The sequence below is a fragment of the Neovison vison genome, chromosome 1 (assembly GCF_020171115.1).
Source record: "Neovison vison isolate M4711 chromosome 1, ASM_NN_V1, whole genome shotgun sequence".
NCBI classification, from domain to species: Eukaryota; Metazoa; Chordata; class Mammalia; order Carnivora; family Mustelidae; genus Neogale; species Neogale vison.
In genome coordinates, this window is record NC_058091.1 from 237,502,224 (window position 1) to 237,524,534 (window position 22,311).

Consider the following 22,311-nt stretch of genomic DNA (forward strand, 5'->3'; position numbering starts at 1 on the left):
AGAACCTAGCTGGGCCAAATACATATTGCAACCAGAGTCTCAAACACAAGCAGGACTCCCCATGTTTTATCTCTCTCTAATCAACACACGTGCTTCATTCTTATCTTTCTCTTTGAAGATCAGCTCCATGTGCTTTTCTGACACATGGAACAGGAAACTGTGGCTGCCCAGTTACACGCTGCAGCTCCCAGCTCCGGCTCCCAGGCCAGCTTCCCAGGGAAGCGGTGTGACCCACAGATTTGAGTTGGGCATCCATCTTTGTGTCAAAAAAACCCAGCATGATGGCAATGAGGAGACCACTCAGCCATGAAGACAGGGACAAAAGCAGTCGCCTGAAAAGAGGAATTGTCATGAGCGGTGGAGCAATTCAGAGATGGTGTCTGCCTCACTTGTGAGCCTCTGACTATACAGTGGCACCGTCCAACAGAAACACAACAATACACGCCCATGTGAGCCACATATGTCATTTAATATTTTTCCAGCAGGTGCATTACAGGAATACAAAGAAACAGATTAAATTAATTTCAGTAATCTATTTTCTTGAACTCAACATAGCCAAAAAAGCATTACTTTAACATATGCGATATACAAATATCTTGCATTCTTTTCTACATGCGATGTCTTAGAAATCCAACTTTGAAGATCTATATTTACAGCACATCTCAGTGTGGGCCAGCCACATTTTAAGCGCTCCAAAGACACAGGCGGCTAGCGGCTTCCATGCTGGGCAGGCAGGCCAAGATTTCTTGGCTGAGACCTGGTTGAGGCTGCTATCCGTGTACATCCCAGCAGGCCCAAGTCCGTAATGATCAAACGACATTCTCTTGCCTGACGCAGTTGTCATTACTGTGCTTCGGCTCTCGGGCTCTGATAAATGTGCAGGATTACTCATCACTGGCTTTCAGAGCACACAGAGCACAAGCACATTTGGTGAATTGCAATTAGAGTTCTTTCTTTGATGGATCTAGAGTTTAATGTCTTTGCACTTCCCTTATTCCAGAAATGAGATTAAAGCCACACACACACACACACACACACGGCCCACAGAAATCTACAGCTCCATCAGCAAATTGTTCAGCCTTGGTAGGAAGGTCATTAGAATGGTTTTATGGAGAGTCCATAAAGCATCGGGAAAACAGATAAATGTCAAACTCCTGGTTGCTCAGCTGCCCTTCAGCTCAGTCTCCCAAAGGTAATAAATGCATCTCTCCAAAGAATATCTGCTTTCTCTTCAGTTCGTTGCATCCAGGTAAATAAGCAGTTCAAGGCATATTTCTTTTTCATTACATGTATTTTTTTCCCTTCAGGTTCTAGCCAACACAGATGGATACGGGTTAGATCTGCTCCATCTCTCTTGGAGAGGCTGGTTTCTCTCCTGGCTATTGATTTTTCAGATGACTTCGGTTGAAAAGACAAGATGTGACTGGTTTAGAAGTCTCTTATTTTTTTGTCGGGAGGCAATTTGTGATGGCTGCCTCCCCTTCTTGTAGAGGAGGAAACTGAGGTTTGACAAATGTTAAGTGACTTGCCTGAAGTCACATGGCTAACTAGTAATAAATCCAAGATTTGAACCCAGGTTGCCTGACACCAAATCTTCAGCTGCTAAGGTCTGCATATTGGTTTGGGGTAATTTCTGAAACAGAAGGCCATCCAAGTCTCTAGGGACCAGAACTTTGGCCTGAAAGCTTCTTGCGGCAAAGTGTCTGAGAAGAGAGGTTAGTGGAATGAGGTCATCAGCGGGCAAGGCTGCAAGGTGGCAAAATGGAGCTCCTTTTAAATGGGAAAAATAGAGTACCTGGGTGGCTCAGTGGGTTAAAACCTCTGTCTTCGGCTCAGGTCATGATCCCAGGATCCTGGCATTGAGCCCCGCATCGGGCTCTCTGCTCAGCAGGGAGCCTGTCTACCCTGGCCCTGCCTGCCTCTCTGCCTACTTGTGCGCTCTCTCTCTCGCTCTCTCTCTCTCTGTGTCAAAAAAATAAATAAAGTCTTTAAAAAAATAAATGAGAAAAATAAAGACAGATATGCAAATGTCTGGGGAGGAAACAGTTGACCAACCCTGACAAAGAAAGGCTGGATTCTCCTCTGCCCCCAGTGTAAACCAGCTCTGACCTTATTCAGCAATCTTGAACCAGCCACCTGGATTCAGTAATGTAAAGATAATGGCTCTTCCAGTACTCCTTGGGGGCCTATTTGGATTAACTAGTTAATGGTTATATACTAGTTTGAGAAGGCAAAGGGCCCAATAAAATCTTTACTCAAGCCTTTTTAGCACAGAACTGAGCCCCTGTTGATGATAAATGTTAAAGGAACATCAAGCCCTCTTCAGTTTTATTGCTTCAATAAAAGCCATTTGGCAGTACGAGGACAGTCAAAAAAATAATAGCATGCCCACATTAATGAGCCTACTTGACTCTGAGAGATGACACTGGTAATGTTCTTAGCTAGGACCTGAATTTAATGTTGGTAAGCTCAAGTGGAGGGCTGACATTGGATAAATGTTTGTTGAATTACTAACAGCACAAATTTGAAGTTTACTCGAGCACCTACTATGTGCCCAACAGTGGACTGCAAATATCAGGCTTTATTTTTTTTTAAGATTTTATTTATTTATCTTACAGAGGGAGAGATAAGTAGGCAGAGAGGCAGGCAGAGAGAGAGGGGGAAGCAGGCTCACTGCTGAGCAGAGAGCCTGATGCAGGGCTCGATCCCAGGACCCTGAGATCATGACCTGAGCCGAAACCAGAGGCTTAACCCATAGAGCCACCCAGACACCCCAAATATCAGGCTTTATAAAGCCACCTTTCTAATGAAAATATTTTGCCTGGAGATTGGGAATGTTACTGTATCACACCTATCACACCGAATATAGATTCTTCCACCAGTAAGTTTCTGCCCAATCAGCAGTAGAGCAAACTATCAAAGCACTCAACAATCCTACTTGACAGCAAATTACCAAAAAATTCCTCATAGCAAAGAGAAATTGAAAATTCAATAGTAGCTCTCTTGGCAGAATGGCCCTGGGAGACAGAAATCTTCATTTGCCAAAGCCAGGAAAAACAAGAGAATCTGCAAGAGCTATTCTGATAACAGCTATAAATTTTAAAATATGCAGAATATTTTCATGCTTTAAAGGACCACATCAACTCAGATTTCCACAAGCAAGAGTATGTAAATTCCCAGTTAGAGGTACAAGTCAATCTCAATTACATAACATCCTCCTGTCAATTCCTACCTGTTTGGAAAAATGTGAAATGTGCAAGTTTCCAAAGAAATAACCAGGCAATTGTCCAGCTGGTTTCAAAGTGGCTAAACCCTGTTAATCATTTAATACCTTACGTTATGTGAGATAAACATAAGATAAGTCACTGCCAGGCTACGGTCTTTTCTCAAATCCTCATTTGTTCATACATTCTTTTATTCACTCTACTAAAATGAACTGAGGGTCTACTCTATGGCAGGTATTGCTCCAGCCATGAGTGAAGCAAGCTGCCATGAACAAACCAAGATTACCTGTCCTCCTAGAATCTAAGTTTTTTTTTTTATTTACTTATTTTTCAAGATTTTATTTATTTGTCAGAGAGAGAGAGCACAAAGCAGGGGGATCGGCAGGCAAAGGGAGAAAAAGGCTCCCTGCTGAGCAAGGATAGCCCCCACCATGCAGGACTCAATCCCAGGATCCTGGGATTGTGAACTGAGCCAAAGGTAGCCACTTAACCAACTGAGCTACCCAGGGACCCTAGAATCTACATTTTAGCAACTGCTTTCAATTCCCAATAGAACCCATGTATGCTTGAATTTGTAGTTTAACAAAACGAAATAGCCTTTTGGGCTAGTCCTTAGACTTCCTGATGTCGATTCATTCTTTCAGCAAATACTAACTCCTGGGCTACTCTGAAACAATACAAGTATCTATCCAGATGGCAGCCATGTTTTCAGCAGAGTTCAGTGTCCAAATGGAAACACAAGGCATTTACAACAACAACAACTATAACAATAACAATAACAACAACAACAAGACCCCAACACTAGAAGGTGTTAAATGCCATGACCAAAGCAGATAGAATGTTGTGAAAATTCAGAGAAGAAAATTCATCTTCAAGGGGAAGGTAACTTGGAGGCACCTGATTTAGGATTTAAAAGATGAGCGATACCTGCGTGGCTCAGTTGGTTAAGTGTCTGACTTCCATTTCAGGTCATGATCTCAGGGTTGCAAGAAGGAGCCTGAGTTAGGCTCTGACCTGGATATGGAGCCTGCTTAAGATTCCCTCTCCCTCTGTCCCTCCCCACCTCCCTCTTTAAAAAAAAAAAGGGTGGGGGGCAGGAAGGATGAAAGGAAAGAATTTAAAGGATGAGTATGATTTGCACATGTAAAATGAGAGGAAGGTGGGGCATACAAGGATGAAGGACCCTCTGTAAATGATCAAAAGTAGCATCTTAGTTTCTTAAATACACGTTGGTAAAACAAATCTCTGAAAGCTACTATGGGCTGAGTGTTTGTGTTTCTGCAGAATTTCTTTGTTGAAGCTCTAATCCCCAGTGGTACTGGAGGTACCACTGGAGGCCTTTGGGAGGTAATTAGGTCATGAAAGTAGAACCCTCATGATGGGATTCGTGCCTTTACAAGCAGAGTCAGGAGAGACAATCTTTCTCTCTGCCACTCTCTCTCTTTCTCTGCCATGGGAGGATAGAGCAAGCAGGTGTCATCTGTAAACCAGAAAGAGGGCTTGCACCAGAACCCTACCATGCCTGCACCCTGGTCCTGAACTTGAAGCTTCCAGAACTCTGAGACATAAACGGCTGATGCTTAAGCCACCTCCTCTCTGATATCCTGGCAAACTTTGCTTTCAAACTTTTTTTTTTTATCTTAATGAAGTTTAGAGCAGCTATTACCCTCAATTCAACTGGATCCTCAAGGTCAGCCTACAATAAAAAGTCAAAAGAGTGGAAACTCAGTTTCATTTCACATGCCCATGATGGAAATGGCAGCTTGAAGTGTTGTGTTGCAAATAATTCTGAGGCATCATTAAGGTTCAGCAGGAAAAGGCCCGGGATCGATTAGTTATGTCTGCCACAGGCACAGGCTTCATATGTAGTGGGTGATCATTTGCCATCCCTATGTTAAGGTCAGACCTCTGAATTGCCCAGGGAAGAAGGCTGTACCATTGTGTGTGTGGTGTGTGTGTGTTTAAGGTTTTCTTTTCTTTCTTTCAGAGCGCTCATGGGTGCCAGCATGAGCAGGGGGAGAGGGAGGGTCAGAGCGAAAGGGAAAGGGGCTAGCAGCCTCTTTACTGAGCCCCAGCTGGAGGACGTCTCCATGGGGGGAAGCTTGATCCCAGGACTGAGATCATGACCTGAACCAAAGTAAGATGCCTAACTGATTGAGCCACCCAGGCTCCCCACCATGCCGGTTTTTAAACTGTTTTAGTAGCAAGACCCTTTGTTTAGATAAACTCTTACTCAAATTCCAATACTTTGAAAAGCAGAGCTGTCCTGTTGAACAGGGGAATGGGATGCCTGAGGTGCCCCCCATCACCCACCCTTTTACCATGGCACCGGGAGCACAGCCTGAAGATCACCACTTTAAGAGACTGTTGCTTTCCGTGTTGCAAGAACAGCATTTAATAATTTGTTTGGTTCCTGTTCAGTTCCACAAGAAGGATGATAATCACTCTTTTACAGATGCAAAGTCTGAGGTCCCAAGAGGTCCAATGATAAGCCCGAGCCTGACAACAGAAGGCTGGTGAGGAAGTCAAGACTAGAAGCAGGGCCTCCCACTTCCACAGGGCAGGGCATCACATGCCTCTAGGGCCTCTAGGCTGCAGTTCCACCAGACCCTGCCAGGAGCTGAACACCGGGGACCTCTCCAGAAGCAAGCTGGGTGGGGTTCGAATAAACACGAGGAAACACTCTCTATCTGAAATTCTGCCCTGCTCTGCCCTCCCCTACATACCTTTTCACAAGCCCCGTAGTCCCCGACACCTTAGAGGTCCCGGGGACTCAAGGGCTCAGGTTTCCTCCTTGTGCAGGAGAGATGGCAACCTAAACACGACCCCTCCTCCTCTTCCTCAGCTCTTTCTACGGGGAGCCGGCAACCCGGCCTGGACTGAGTGGCCAGGGGCTGAGGTCCAGCAGCCACAGTGAGTCTCCACTAAGGCCTTTTACAAAGTCTACAGTGCTTTTATCATGTCACCAAACCCACAGCGCTCCGCCCCTCATCACCACCCTGCTTGCAACCTGGAACACTGCGGCAGCCTCCCCTCCCATCTCTTCCCCACTCCTCAGGTCTGGCCTCACCTGGTTACTTCTGACCTTTCAACATTCTGCACTGCAGGAAGCCATCTTTGCATCATGCGGATCTGATCTGGTCACTCCTCTGCTTAAAGCCCTTCAACAGCTTCCCATTGCCCTTAGCTCCCGGGAAATAGCATTTCATGGTGAAAAAAACATGTGTCCCATGTGCACGGACACTCTCACAAAGGAGGTGGTTTGTGATACTTAAACTGGACTACGACAGTACTATAGGCTCCCTGGGGTTCACCGCAAAGTATTTATTTAGGTCCTGCCTCATTCCCCAAAGGAGCTGGAGCACTTTGAGGAGATGATCTATCTCCTGGGCAAGCAACAACAGGATGCTTTCTCAGCTATGCTTCGGAAGAAGCATCAGTCCTGTGGTATGAACCAGCCATAGTGTAAAATAAAAATAAATCTGTATTTTATTATCCTGAAAACTCTGAAAAGGAACTAAGGGACAGGTGGTGGCAGAGGCGCTCCACCCCAACATCGAGGTGATTTCTGGATCACTGAAAGGGCATTCCGAGGTGTATTAGGAGAAACAATTATTACATCACACAGTAGCCTGTGTGTCAGTATTACCCCAGCACGCCTAGGTCCAAAGTCAAGGGGGCTTCCCCCAATCACGTCCTCATAATTTAGAAAGAAGGCCCCTTCCGATAGCTTTTCCTTTGTGGCTCAATATATTTCTTTCTTTCTTTCTTTTTTTTTAAATGTATTTTGGGGTACCTGGCTAGCTCAGTTGGTAGAGCATGTGACACTTGATCTCACACTGAGTTCCAGCCCCATGCTGGGGGCAGAGATTACTTTTTAAAAAATTAAAACAAATAAAAAACTTAAAAAATATGTATTTTAAATAATTATTTTTTGAGAAAGAAGAACAAAGCCAGAAACATAATAGTCCCTGGTTTATTTATGTATTTGTATTTACTTATTTAAAGATTTTATTTACTTATTTTGAGAGAGAGAGAGAGAGCTCACAAGTATGGGGGAGGGGCAGAGAGAGAGGGGAAGAAGCAGAATACCCACTGAGAAGATAGGCTGATGTGGGACTCCATCCCAAGGTCCTAGGGTCATGACTGTTATGCCCCAATAATGGGTCTGTGATTAAAGGAGCAAGACTGATACAAAGCGAAGGTCAAGCAAAGCTTTATTTCACGCCAAGCATCAAGAATCTAACCGAACCTTTGGGGACGCACCTCTTACAAGAGAGGGCGACCCTTCTCTGTTTCACAGACTAGCTTTTAAGGGCAAAGGCCATGCGGTGAGGCCTGGCCACACACAGGTGGCCAGTGAGATTGTAACACACACAGGAAACTCCACAGTGATACTAGGTGACCAACTGAGTTACGATTTACCCTAGTAGACATTTGAACCAGCCTATTACACCTTGATTGGGATAGGCGCCCAAAGGGCGGGGCCCATACTCCTTGGTAACCAGGGAGACAGTATGCATCCCCCCAATGATCGGATGTCTCCACCTGGCCTGACCCATCTTTGTATCTGGGCTTTGTTACCTGAAGCTGGTTTCCTGGACTTGTCTCCAAGTAAATCCCCTGGGGGAAGGGAGCAAGGACAGTTTCTAAATAGGTCGTTACAATGACCTGAGCCAAAGGCAGATGCTTAACCAACTGAGCCACCCAGATGCCCCTCCCTGATTGTAAACAATATTATAAAGCTATAATAATCAAAGTAGTATGGTATTGGCATTAAAACAGACACGCAGGGAGGAAAAAAGGCATCTAGATTAATCAAACAGAATAGAGAGCCCAGAAATAAACCCAATGTGTACAGTCAATTGATTTACAACAAAAGAGCCAAGACTATACACAGAGGAAAAGACAGTCTCTTCAATAAATCATGCTGGGAAAACTGGACAGTCACATGCAAAAGAATGAAACTGGGTGGCTATCTTATGCCATATTCAAAAACTAAGTCAAAATGAATTAAAGACTTAAATATAAGACCTGAAACCGTAAAATTCTTACAAGAAAACACAGTCTGGGAAAAAAAAAAGAGAGAGAAAGAAAGAAAGGAAATAAAGAAAGAAAACACAATTCGTAAGTGCCTTGACATTAGTGTTAGCAGTGTTTTGGATCTGACACCAAAAGCAAAGTCAACAAAAACAAAAATTAACAAGTGGGACAATATCAAACTGAAAAGCTTCTGTACAGCAAAAGAAATCATCAAGGAAATGGAAAGGCAACTCATTGAATGGGAGAAAATATTTGCAAATCATATATATGACAAAGGACTGATATCCAAAACATACAAGGAATACATGCAACTCAAGAGCAGAAAAAAAAAGAAAAGAAAAAAGAAATAGGGAAAGGATCTGAATAGACATTTTCCAAAGAAGACATACAGATGGCCAACAGGTCCATGAAAAGGTGTTCAACATCACGCATTATCAGGGAAAAGCCACAATGGGATATCTTTTCATATGTGTTAGAAGGACTATTATCAAAAAGACAAGAAATAGTAAGTGTTGACAAGGATGTGGGAAAAAGGGAACCCTTGTGCAATATTGCTAGAAATGAAAACTGGTACAGCCACTAAAGAAAACAGTGTGGGAGTTCCTCAAAAAAATTAAAAATAGAATCACCATAGGATCCAGCAATTCCACTTCTGGGTATTTATCAGAAGAAAATGAAAACACTAACTCGTGTCCATTGCGGTATTATCTGCAATAACCAAGAAATGGAAACAGCCCAGTGTCTGTGGATGGATGAATGGATAGAGAAAAAGAATGCTTTTGTGTGGAATATTATTCAACCATAAGAAAGTACGAAATCTTGCCATTTGCCACAACATGAATGGACCTTGAGGGCATTACGCTAAGTGAAACAAGCCAGTCAGGGAAAGACAAATACCATTTGTATATGCTCTCATTTATATATGGAATCTAAATGAAACAGAACAAAAAAACCCAAGTTCAGGGGCACCTGGGTGGCTCGGTGGTTATATCCTCTGCTCAGGTCATGATCTCAGGGTTCTGGGATCGGGCCCCACATCGGGCTCTCTGCTCAGCAGCGAGCCTGCTTCCTCCTCTCTCTCTGCCTGCCTCTCTGCCTACTTGTGATCTCTGCCTGTCAAATAAATAAATAAAATATTTAAAAAAAAAAAAAAACAAGTTCACAGATAAAAAAGAATAATCAGGGGCGCCTGGGTGGCTCAGTGGGTTAAGCCGCTGCCTTCGGCTCAGGTCATGATCTCAGGGTCCTGGGATCGAGTCCCGCATCGGGCTCTCTGCTCGGCAGGGAGCCTGCTTCCCTCTCTCTCTCTGCCTGCCTCTCCATCTACTTGTGATTTCTCTCTGTCAAATAAATAAATAAAATCTTTAAAAAAAAAAAAAAAAGAATAATCATTGCCAGAGGTGGGAGGTGGGAGGTGGCAAAAAGGGTGAAGGGGGTCAAGAGGTATAAACTTCTAGGGGGGAAAAAAAGCACTTAACTTTAAATTAGGTAACACATAATATTTCAAAATTCCAAAGGTACAGAAATACCTGTAATAAAGGTTCCTTCCCACCCCGGTCTTTCAGCCATCCTGCCCATCACTGTTAAGAAGCCATCACTGTTACTAGTTTCTAAAAGTAATCTATGCATGCATAAGCCTGTTTTATTTTCATTCAAATAGTGGAATTATATTCCCAGTGTCCTTTGCCTTGCCTTCCCCCCCCCCACCTTACTGTTTCACTCAATAATTTATCCTGAGGTCCAGTTTCATTACACGTGACTGCCATGAACTGTGGCTGGGCTGTGTCCTTGGGATTCTTCGTGGGCGTGGGAGGTTTTTGTCCCCGCTAAAACAAAACTGTCTGACTTGGGGCTGGGAAGTTGGGCCCATATTTACTCATATTTACTGACCCTGGAGCTCATCACCTGGAGAAGGGCAGCTGGTGCTCAGGACCAACTGGGCAGTACCTGCGGTCAGACAACCAGCAATCCTTTGCACATCACTCAGGGATCTTTGTTTCTTCTTAGAGCTTTTAAGTCATTTTTAATTACATAGGAAATACATGAATATATCTCTGCAAGAAAAAGAAAAAAAGGTTGACTAATTCAGTTGAAGTAAAAATCCCCTTCAATTCCCCAAACCAACCCATGTCAACTCTCTAATTAGAAGTGTCTACTGTAGCTTGGGTATTTTTAAGCCTTTTGTTTTGTGGGGAAGGTTGTTGTGTTTTCCTACCTGGGATCATATTCTTCGTACAACTTCGTACAACTATACAACTTGCTTTTCTCATTTAACATTTTGTCTTGGCCCTCTGTCCACTTCAGGGTACAGAGTGAGTACTTTGTCCTTTGTATCCATCCCATTACGATTCTGTTGTATGGATGTGCCATAGTTTATGCAAGGATCTTCTTCTTGATGAGCACTTAGGCTGTTCCTAATCTTTCAACAGCCAAATAAACTGGCTTCTTTTCCCTTGTCACAGTAGATGGCAAGAAAGCTCCCTTCCCAGGATTTCTGTAGATTCCAAGGTTGCTTACATTTTCCTGGTCACATCCTGTTCCTGTCCTGTTCTTGAATCCATTAGGGGCTTCTCTATTCTCACCTCTCTCCCCATGCTCATCATTGCAACTCTTCCTTCTATATTCTTTCAAAACCAATGATTTCACTGAGATTTGTGGGTGAAGAAAAGGGGTTATAGCACTCTCCCCTTCCCCCACACTTAGGTGCCCAGCAAGTCCATTTGGGATGACCTACCATCCCAGTACTGATGAGGAACAGAGGCAAGCTGAGGACAAAGCAGAAGCTGACAGTCCGCAACCCCCACCCCCCACCCTCCATGGGATATATATGACATTCCTCAGGCATTCCTGGCTGCCCTAAAGGAAAAACAAATAGTTAAGTTGTAGATACCACAATCCGGCAAGACCTGAGTCTCCCTCAATTTACAAATGTCCTAGTGATTTACAAGGAAGAGGCTTTCTTATCTATAGCCTAACTTCCAAAGACCCATAACTCAGTTCCTGAAGCCCTAATATCATCCTCCCCTCCATAAAACTGAGGGAGGCTGAGGCACAGGAAAATGTAAATAAAGTTAAATTTCTTCTAAACCTAAAGCTCATTGATAAGGACATGTGATAGTAGGAGTATGACATTCCTCCAGGAAGCACTCAACTATCTTACTGTTAATACCTTACTGAAAGAAAAAACAACCTTAACTAGACAAATAGCAAAGCCTCCGGTATCCTGTGTGTCTTCTTCTTTCAAACCCTCCCTTTTCCTTACCTCCCCCAACACCATAGTGTGTAATCAGCCACCCCTCACAACCCGGGGCAGCAGCTCTTTCTGCCCACGGGTCCTGACCCTATGCTTTAATAAACCACCATTTTGCACCAAAGATGTCTCAAGAATTCTTTCTTGGTCATGGGCTTTGGACTTCACCCCACTGAACCTCACTTATATTCTAAAACTTCATCAGTATCCAGGTGAGGCCACCAGGAGCTCCCACCCGGGCCCCTATGGCAGTCTCCTGGTTGGGCCCCTGCTTCCACCCCTGCCTTCCTACAGCCCATCATCCAGCATGCCAGCAGAGGCCTTGGAAAACAAACCAGATCACTTCCCTCTCCTGCTTAAAACCCATCAGTGCTTCCTGTTGCCTTCTTCAGAGTGAAACCCAGGCTCCATGGCAAAGCTGACAAGACTCTGTCCAATCCCCTCCTGCCGCTTCTCCAGCTCCATCTTCTGTGTCCTCACAACTCCCCTCCCCTCCTTCTCCTCCTTGAACCACCAGGCCACCTGCCCCAGGCCTCTGCTCTGGCTCTTCCCTGGGGCACTCCTCACACCTACAGCAGCTGCAGGGGCTCCTTGGCTTTCCCCTTGATGTGCAGCAAGGCCTTTCTGATGACCCCACCCTTCCAATTTCTCTGGCGCATACCACACCCTGGTTATGTTTACTGTCTGTGCCCCACAAAACTGTAAGTTCCACATGGGCAGGCACTTTGTCTCGTTCGCTGCTCTGCACCTGGCCCCTTGCACAGGAGATGCACAGAACCCAAAGGCTGAACAAATGAACAGACCACATCTACCAAAAAAAAAATAAATAAATAAAGGAAGGGGGCGCCTGGGTGGCTCAGTGGGTTAAAGCCTCTGCCTTCGGCTCAGGTCATGATCCCAGGGTCCTGGGATCGAGCCCCACATCGGGCTCTCTGCTCTGCAAGGAGCCTGCTTCCTCCTCTCTCTCTCTCTCTCTGCCTGCCTCTCTACCTACTTGTGATCTCTGTCTGTCAAATAAATAAATAAAATCTTAAAAAAAATAAAATAAAATAAAGGAGGAAACCTCCAGAGGAATGTGAGATCAGAAGACACACTCCAAGTGAGGGTCCCAAGGGAGCTCTCTCTGCATACAGGAGCCTGGTTCCTCACTGAGACCCGCTGGAGCCAGGAGGGAGGTCCCAGAGTCCCAGGGCCTCCCAGGGCCACCTGAGATGGGAGAGAGAAAGTCTCAGCAATGCCTTGACTGCCACAGCACAAGGACAAAGCTGCTGCCTCCGATGCTGATTTCCAGGCTGCTGCTGCCCTTCTTCCACCCACCAGAGAGCCCACTGAGTTGCCATAGCAACAGAGGATAGCACCAGGGTCCAAATAGGGGTGTCTGCATCTCCCAGCACTTCTGTGAGGACGAAGAAAAGGGGGGGGGGCTCAGTCCAGAGTTGTGCCTCTGGTCTGTCCCCATCTAAGCAGAGGGCCCTCCTTAGCCCCTCCAGCCCTACCTCACAGGAACATGGGAAGAAGCCCTCCCTTCAGAGTAGTCTCCTCTGTTTTCTCTCTCCCGCTGTGGAAGGAAGGCCTCAACTTCCGTATCCTGTCCAGGCCAACAAATTGGCCAGAAGAACAAAGGAGAAGGATTCCCTGATGCCGCACAGCTCTCAAAACAGCCTGAAGAATGTTTTCTTTTTAGATACAACTTTGTTAGTCTGAATGGTCATCTCCTGGAGTTTTTGAGTCTCTGTTGGCTGTCTTTTGGGTCCCTTTAAAGAAGCCAAACCTGGCTTTTAATCCCCAAAGCTAAGAGCTCTTTGAGACAGCTGCTGGGAAGCCATTTGTATCATCTGTCAAAACAACGACAGGAGTATTTACTACTCTCTAAATGAATATGTGGCGGGCCTCACCTGTCTCAACCCTGACAATCACCCCAAAGAAAGTTTGGATCATCCCTCTGTCCATGTAAGGAAACTGAGGCCTAATGGCTCCCAGGGCCCTGCAGCTGCCAGGAAGCCAAGCTGCCATCGGAACACCGAGCTCTCAGACCCAGATTCGCAAGCCACTGGCCATGGCTCTGCCTCAGGAGGCATAGACTGCCCGCCGGGGCGACACATTTTGCTTCTCCAAGCCCAGCCAGCCCCTCGAGGCCTCACGTGGCCCCCTCCTGGCCACCGTGGCCAGCAGTTGTTGGCTCTGGCCCCACGCCACATCACCCCCACAGCGATCTGACAGCAAGTAGTTCAGAGTGGGAACAAAGGCAGCTTTTTTAGCCCCTTCTTTAGAAACCTTGACTCTTCGCCACCACAGAAGAGGCTCCTCGGATTGGTTGCTACCATGGCAACGGGCTGCTGGTCTCTGTCCAATTATGTCAGTCCAGGACTGCAGTGCCTCCGTGTCCATTTCCGGCCCCAGCTCCCAGCCTGCCAGTGCAGCCCTTCTGACCTCCAGGCAATTGTGAATGCCTACGCTTTCTAATTACAGCTGCCTTTCAATTCCCTGCTCCCTACGAAACCTTTGTAATCTGCATCGAACTTCTCCCAGCAGCCCCTCGTCACATTCGCCTGCGGGCTTTTTGTCTGTGGTTTATGAAGCCCTGATTATGTATCCAGCCTTGGCGCCCCGCCCCCCGCCCCTGCATACTTGTGCACCCTGCTGGGCGGATAACTTGAACACGCCAATTTCAGACATCCGGAACCCAGAGTCTGGCGCTGAGATCTTTTCGCTGTAATTGTGACCTCGGAGGTGGTCTACGGAGGCCTGATTTTAAGCCTCATTTCTTCCTTCAGTGACTCAGGAGCACCTACTATATTCCAGGCGCTAGAGACACCGCATTAAATAAGCCAGCCTGGAACTTTACGTTTTCCTAGTGGAGGAGGGTGGTAAAAGTAAACGGACAAACAAACATGATTTGGGGAATGGTAAGTGTGGAGAAGATAAAGGAGCTGAGGAGCTCTGATGCTAGGAGGGACATTTTCCTGTTCTCATCCAAGTGCCTCACTTCCGGAAGGAGGGGCACATAGAGGAAGTGGGGGAGGAAGTGGTGCTTGCTGCCCAGTGGGCCCTTCTAGATGCAAGTGGTAGAGGCTAAACTTAGGGAAAAGGATCTTCAGGCAGTGATGCATTGGGGGTCTGAGGCCTGATAGTCATCAGGACTCCATCAGCTCCTCTTCCCCTCCCTGGCCGTCAGCTTCCTTCTTTCCTTCCTTCCTTCCTTCCTTCCTTCCTTTCTTCCTTCCTTCTCCTTCCAGTGGCTTCACCCACAAGAACAGGCAGCATGGCTACTGACAGACCCTGTGAGTTTTATTTTTCCAGGCTGCAGTCATGGAAGTCAGCCTGACGTCAAGCATTCTCCCATTCTAAGGCCACATTCCAAAGGAAGCCACGGGTTGGCCCAGGACAGTTCCCAGCTGGACTAACCAGTAAAGGCCAGGGATGAGGTCAGAGGACTAATAAGGAGGCTCCTGAGTTCCCAGAAGTTCTTTGTCGTTGGGAAAGGCAGGCATTTCCAGGATCCAGACCACCCTTACAGAGGGAGACCCATCTAAGTGTGTGTTTCTCCACCCCTCGCCTTCATCCCAACCCACCCACACAACTGCTTTCTTACTTCTGTGGTCTCAGTTCTGTTCCTGAAACCTGGCCCTATGCCCTAGTTCAGTCCCAACTCAAGGTCACCCTCTGCTCTGGAGACTTCTGCCAACCTCACCTATGTCACCCTCATGTGTAGTCCCACCTACCCCATGCACGACTCAAAGTTTTTGAGTACAGCAGCTTTTATGAAGATCTAGGGGGTGACAGATGGGGAACATGCCATAGCTCAGAAGACGACCATGGTGTATGCTCCACATATAGAAACAATTCTCACTGCCTTCTATCCTTAGTGTTCACTGTAAGGAAATCACATGGTTTCCCTCCCTCCTTGACCTTTCTCTTGGAGCTCCCAGCAGGAACCGTGAAATTCCTTGCTACTTTCTAATGCAGAAGTATCTAGCTTTCCACCTCCACTCAAATCAGATTCCTGAGCCTACCCTGGCATATCCTAAAAACACATAAAGGTGTTTTGCTAAATAAAAGAACCTTCCTTCTGAGCCTACAGAAGTTAGGAGAAGCTATGGCACTGTAGTCACGTGCTTAACTTATTCACTATCAAATTCTTAGGGCTCCTATTCCCACCAACCAGAGCGAGGACAGGAAGTGGGGATGAAGGGGTCCATGCACAGACTCCTCTCTGGCCCAAGGATAATGTATCGTCCCCTTCAGTGTTGAGATCTTGTAAGGTCAGGAAAATGTGAACATGGTATATCCCAGTACATCTCTTCTGACATTAGATGGGGTCTCGTGATTCAGTCCCTGAGACTTCTTTTGAGGGATGGGCTCAGCAGATCACACACTAGCCCAAAACCCAGGGTACCACAGAGGGAGAATGAATGGCTCCCAGACTGTAGAGGTTGGTGATACCTCAGCAAGGGACACAAGATCTCATTCTGAGAAGAGAAGGGGTAATGTGGACCCTCTCAGCTACGCCCACTGTCAGCTATATTTTCCAGCTGAGAAAGCTCAAGTCAGTGTTTGCATCCCAAGGCCTGCCCTTTTTACTCTCACTGTGGTGGGAATCAGCAAATGCTAGACTTCTGACAGAGTTGCCGCTTCTGAATGTCCCTACTGGGATTGTAAAGACTCAAAGATGACAGTCATTTGGGAAGCCATGCCCTTACATGTTGCCTGCTGCCTGAAGCTATTTCTGTGAACAATCAGAGCTCTCTTTTTCTACCACCTCTAAAAACTTATGCACAGGTAGACTGCCCACATAGGGCGCTCATGTAGCATGGCTCTAGCACCTTCTATTAGAAGTCATTTTCAATGTTCTGGAGGGTGGGAGCCAGAGATGGGGAAAAGAGCTGTCCCTTCTGCTTCTGTCCTCTTCTGTATCCAAAGATGTCATATAAGGAGAGCTACAAAGATCTTGGTGTTTGCTCCTGAGAAGTCTGGTTCCTTCTTATTACCTCAGATTTCCCGGAGCCTGGACCTATTAATGGATTTCTTCTGCCTTTGTGGTCTGATCAAACTGCAGGCTATTTCTGCAAATGCACTGGACTTTGAATCTAGGGGCTAGGCTCCAGGGTCACTGACATCCCTTCCCCTTCTTACAAAAGGAAGTAATAGGTTAGTGGAATGAGCACTGGGCCAGGAACCAGGTGAGTTTGGGGATCTGGTCCTAGCTCTGATGAAGTGTGACTTTGTGCAAGTAACGTGCGTCTTGGGGCCTTGGGTTTTCATCCATCAAAGGCATGGTTCGACAGAGGCAATTTTCTAAATCTTGGTAGCTCATCTGTATCTCTAAACACCCTGTGTATACCTATACTATGTACTTAACATTTTTCTGAAAACTGAATTACCTTTTTGACTTGGCTTCATGATAAGCAACATATCCATGAAATCACATATTTAATGTGCTGGCTTTATTGTTTTTCTACTTATTTTTAATTTTACTCATCTGTATAATCCCTGAAACCATCCTGAGTACCATAAACCTATACTACCCTTAGGGAAACACTGAATTAGAGCACCACTTTTGTTCCCAAATGTCTTCATCCCTATTGTGAAATTCTAATAATTCCCCAAAGGAAAAACAATTTCATAAAAAAAATATATATGTATCATTCTTGAGCCAAGAACCAGCATGACCCTTCGAATAAAATGGTTGTGTCTTGACAACTTTTGCTTCCCCAACTCTGATTCCAATTTCTTGAGCCTGACGAGCCTACACAGGGCTCTGCCACAGCTCTTCCCTTGGTGTTGTACGTGGTCTACCAAAGACCTCAGTTCCAAAGTGCCCAGGCTTGCCCCATGTCCGGTGGTGGAACTGTCTATATCAGGTGGTGGTCCGCTGGAAACAGCTAATCCTTCCAAGTGACTGGAGGGTTAGCTTTTCATCCCAAGCAAGCAATCCCTAGGTTAGAGCAAGTCTGACCAATAGGCAGCCTCCTCTTGTTCCCTTCACCCACACTGCTTCCTGGAACTATTTGGATGACGTAATTCAAGAGACTCATGGGGATCTTGGCTAAGAACTCTCTTCTCTGGTACGGTACTGGCAAGCAAGAGAGACAAGAGTTGGGCTTCTCAGGGGAGAGAGAGAGACAGAACAGATAACGTTTCCCTGGTAAAAGAAGGACACCTGTATAGTGAGATAAAAACTGAACAAATCATTAATCATCAGGGTTGATCATCCCCTTCTCAGGAATTCCCAAATCTGGGTGATCATCAACATCACATGAAGGGCTTTTATAAATAAAATTAAACACATCCCTATGCTATTACACAGCATTCCCACCCTTGGTATTTGACCATAATAAATGAAAATACCAGGGGCACCTGGGTGGCTCAGTTGGTTGAGCAGCTGATTCTTGATTTCAGCTCAGGTCATGATCTCAGGGTAGTGGGATCGAGCCCTACCTCAAACTCTGCGCTCAGCAGGGAGCTAAGCGCGAGATTCTTTCTCCCTCTGCTCCCACCCCGCTTGCTCACTTGCTCTCTCTCTCTCACTCTAAAATAAATTCAAAAATCTTAAAAAAATAAATAAAAACAAATTTATGGCAATTTTATTCATATTTGCCAAATCAACACTTAAAGACCCATTTATGGGTAAAGAGAGAAAACAAACTAAGGTATAGCCACAGGGTGGAGTATTACTCAGCAATAAAAAGTAATGAACTATGGACATGATACATGCAACAACACGGATAGATCCCCAAAACTTCTTTTTTTTTTTTAAAGATTTTATTCATTTATTTGACAGAGAGAGAGAGACCACAAGTAGGCAGAGACGCAGGCAGAGGCAGGCAGAGAGAGCCAGATGCAGGGCTCAATCCCAGGACCCTAAGACCACGACCTGAGCCAAAGGCAGAGGCTTAACCCACTGAGCCACCCAGGCGCCCCCCAAAAACTTCTTGAGAGGCAAAAGAAAAAAAGAAACAGGACACATCCATTGATAGGACATCCAAGAACAGGAAAGACCCATCTATGGTGATAGAAATCAGAAGAGGGGTGATCTATCAATATAGGGTGGGGATTGATTTGACTTTCTGGGGCCATGAAAATGTTCTATACCCACACATTTGCCAGAATGCACCCAACTACGCTGTGAAGATTGCATTTCCCTGTAGGTACATTTTACTTTAACTTAAAAACAAAACCAAGGGGCGCCTGGGTGGCTCAGTTGATTGAACAACTGACTCTTGGTTTTGGCTCAGTTCATGATCTCAGGGTCATGAGACCAAGTCCTGCATTGGAGTCCACACTCAGTACAGAGCCTGCTTGCCCTTCTCCCACCCATGCGTGAGAGCACATCTGCACTAGCTCTCTCTCTCAAATTGATGAATAAAGCTTAGAAAAACAAAAACAAAAACAAAAAACAAAAAATATATGTTCTCTGGCCCCATCCTATTGCTACTAAATCAGAATCTCCAGAGGCAGAATCTGGAAATATGTATTTAAAAAAAAAAAACAAACCCTGTAGGTGATTCCAATCCACACTCAGGTGTGGGAACCTTTGGATCCTAAGAAAGGTTTGGCTGTTTCTCTATTGTTTACTAGACGTGGGAAGTTACAGGACTGCTAGTAGAAAGACTAAAGAACAGCTACTGCTTATTGAACACTTATAATTATGTCTTCAAATTCTTTCAAAAACCCCACAAAGCTCCATCTTACAGATGAAAAAACAACAATAATAATGAGGGCAAGGCACTTGCCTAAATCACACAGCTGGTAAACAGCAAAACTACTTGGCCCAGGTCTTCTTTACCACAGAGGTCTAATTCTTTCCATCATCCATTCACTCAAATAACCCAAACCAAGTAAATATTGTATGCCTTCTCTGAGCCAGGCACTCTGCTGGGCATTATGCCATGCCCACCGCCCTGAGAAGATAGGAAGGAAGACTGATGGGTGAACAAGATGAAAATCCATAAGGCAGCATTTACCTTTGCTGTGTAGACTCAGGGAGGAAAGGGTTCCCAGGCCTCTTTTCGTTTTAATTATTCAGGTGGTTTGGGGAAAGGCAGGAGGCTTATGGTTATAGAAGCATAGCTAAAGAAAGCTTCTCTGCTGCTTACCTTGGGAACTTTCCAGAAGCTCACACCAATAGCAGGTAATGTTAAAAATGGGTTAAAATCATTATGGGATTATGAATAATTCACAGGCACCCCCTGTTACCCATTACATTTTGTTCTACATAATTGCTTCCTGGAAATCTGCTCCCAGGGCAGGGAATTGGGAGTATGCATGAAATTGAATATTTCTGTCTTTGACAAGTAAATTTAAACAAAATTGTGAATTAGTTTCAGTCCCCTGCTGCCTATCCCCTTTGAGTTGATAAGACTGGTCCTTTATCCAACAAAATAACTGTGCAAGAAAAAGAGTCTAGCTCCTTAGAAAGAGAAGTGAGCCCCAGTTCCGTTTCTTGTACTAGGAAGTGTTCTAGGGGTTCTAAATATTGTGGAGGATTTGGGGTGGGATGGGGGACTAGAAGAGGGATGTCTGGGGGAGAATCAGAGTCAAACCACAAAATGTACTCTGGATGGTATGATATAAAGATGGGAATGACCTGGATAAAAGTAATCCTACTTTTTGGGGCACCTGGGTGGCTCAGTGGGTTAAAGCCTCTGCCTTCAGCTCAGGTCATGATCCCGGGGTCCTGGGATCAAGCCCCCCATCGGACTCTCTGCTTTTCGGGGAGCCTGCTTCCTCCTCTCTCTTTCTGCCTGCCTTTCTGCCTACTTGTGATCTCCGTCTGTCAAATAAATAAATAAAATCTTTAAAAAAAAAAGTAATCCTACTTTTTAAATGGAGATGTAATTCACAGACCAAAAATTCGTCATTTTTTATTTTTATTTTTTTATTAAAGATTTTATTTTTAAGTAATTCTTGCACCCAACGGGGTGCTTGAACTTACAACCACAAGTTCAAGGGTCACATGCTCTAGAGACTGAGATAGCCAGGCACCCCAAAAATTCACCTTTTTTTTTTGGTTCTTGGGAAAAAAATCACCTTTTAAAGTGTACAAGTCACTTTGCCTCAGCTCCTGGCAACAAATAATCTGCTTTCTGCCTCCATAGATTTGCCTGTTCCAGACATTTCGTATAAATGGAATCATGCAATATGTTGCCTTTTGTGACTGGCTCCTTTCGCTTAGCATATTTTCCAAGTTCCTGTTGTAGCATGCATCAGAACTCCATTCCTGTTTATGGCTGGGTGATAGCCCATCATACAGATATACTATGTTTTGTTTATCTGTTCATCAATGAATGGAAATTGGTTTTGGCTATTATGAATAATCCTATCATGAGCATTCACTTACAGGTTTCTGTGTGAATATATGTTTTTAATTCTCCTAGGTATACAACTAGGAGTAGAATCGCTGGCTCATGAGATAACATTTGTTCAGTTTTTTAAAAATTTTTACTTTAGGGGCGCCTGAGTGGCTCAGTGGGTTAAAGCCTCTGCCTTTGGCTCAGGTCATGATCTCAGGGTCCTGAGATGGAGCCCCACATCGGGCTCTCTGCTCGGCAGGGGGCCTGCTTTCCTTCCTCTCTCTACCTGCCTCTCTGCCTACTTGTAATCTCCGTCTCTGTCAAATAAATAAATAAAATCTTTTTAAAAAAATTTTTTTACTTTAATTCTAGTATAGTTAACATACAGTTATTATATTAGTTTCAGGCATACAGTATAGTAATTCAACACTTTCATCTATCACCTAGTACTCATCACAACAGGGGACTTTTTGCACTTTCCCCCTCCTCCGCTGTACCCCCGACCCCACCCACCTCTCCTCCCGTAACCATCCATCTGTTCTCAAGAGTCTGTTTCTTGGTTTGTCTCTCTCTTTTTTCCCTTTTGCTCATTTGTTTTGTTTCTTAAATTCTACAACATATGTTCAAGTTTTTTCCATTTTTGTTTTGTTTTGTTTTTTAGAGAGAGTGTGTGAGTGGGGGGTGAAGATGGAGGTGGAGGAGGGGCAGAGGGAGAAGGAGAGAGAGAAGACCAAGCAGACTTCACATCCAGCGCAGAGCCTGTCTCGGGGTTCAGTCTCACACCCTGAGATCATGACCTGAGCCAAAACCAGGAGTCAGATGCTTAACTGACTGCACCACCTAGGCCCCCTATATGGTTAATTTTTTGAGGAAGTATCAAACTGTTTTCCACAATAGCTGTACCATTTTCCATTCCCTCGGCAGCATGTGAAATTCCCCGTTTTCTAGAAATACCTCTTTTCTCTACTGATACTCTTGCTTTATCTTGTCAAAATGTATCTGTTCTACATAGTAGTCACAGCTTATCTGAAAACCTAACCTATATTCCTGGTTTCATGTGTCATCCCTCTGGATAACACATTTACAATTTAAGAAGAGCTTCCTGGAGTTACACTAGTACATTATTCAGGACACTACCAAATTCAAATTATCTGAAGCAAAGAGAGGATATATTAACTCCCCCAGCTAGCAAGATAGTCAGGTAGCTTCTAGACGGTAAGGGGCAGTTACAGGAACCAAGACTTCAGCTTCAAGGTGAACTTCTCTTTCTCTCTCTAGTCCCCTCTGAATCTCCCTCTTGTTTCTTATTTCATTGATGTCCTCTTTCCATGACACTCTCACCACCTCTCATCTCTGTAGCCTCTGCTTGGCCTCATGCCACATCAGATTATTTCCATTTATAAGGATGACCACTGCCCTCTGTTCAGACCTACATCCTCTCCGCTTAGCAGCACATTGGGCAGTTTAAGACCTAGAGACAGAGACTTTCTCTCCCAGAATC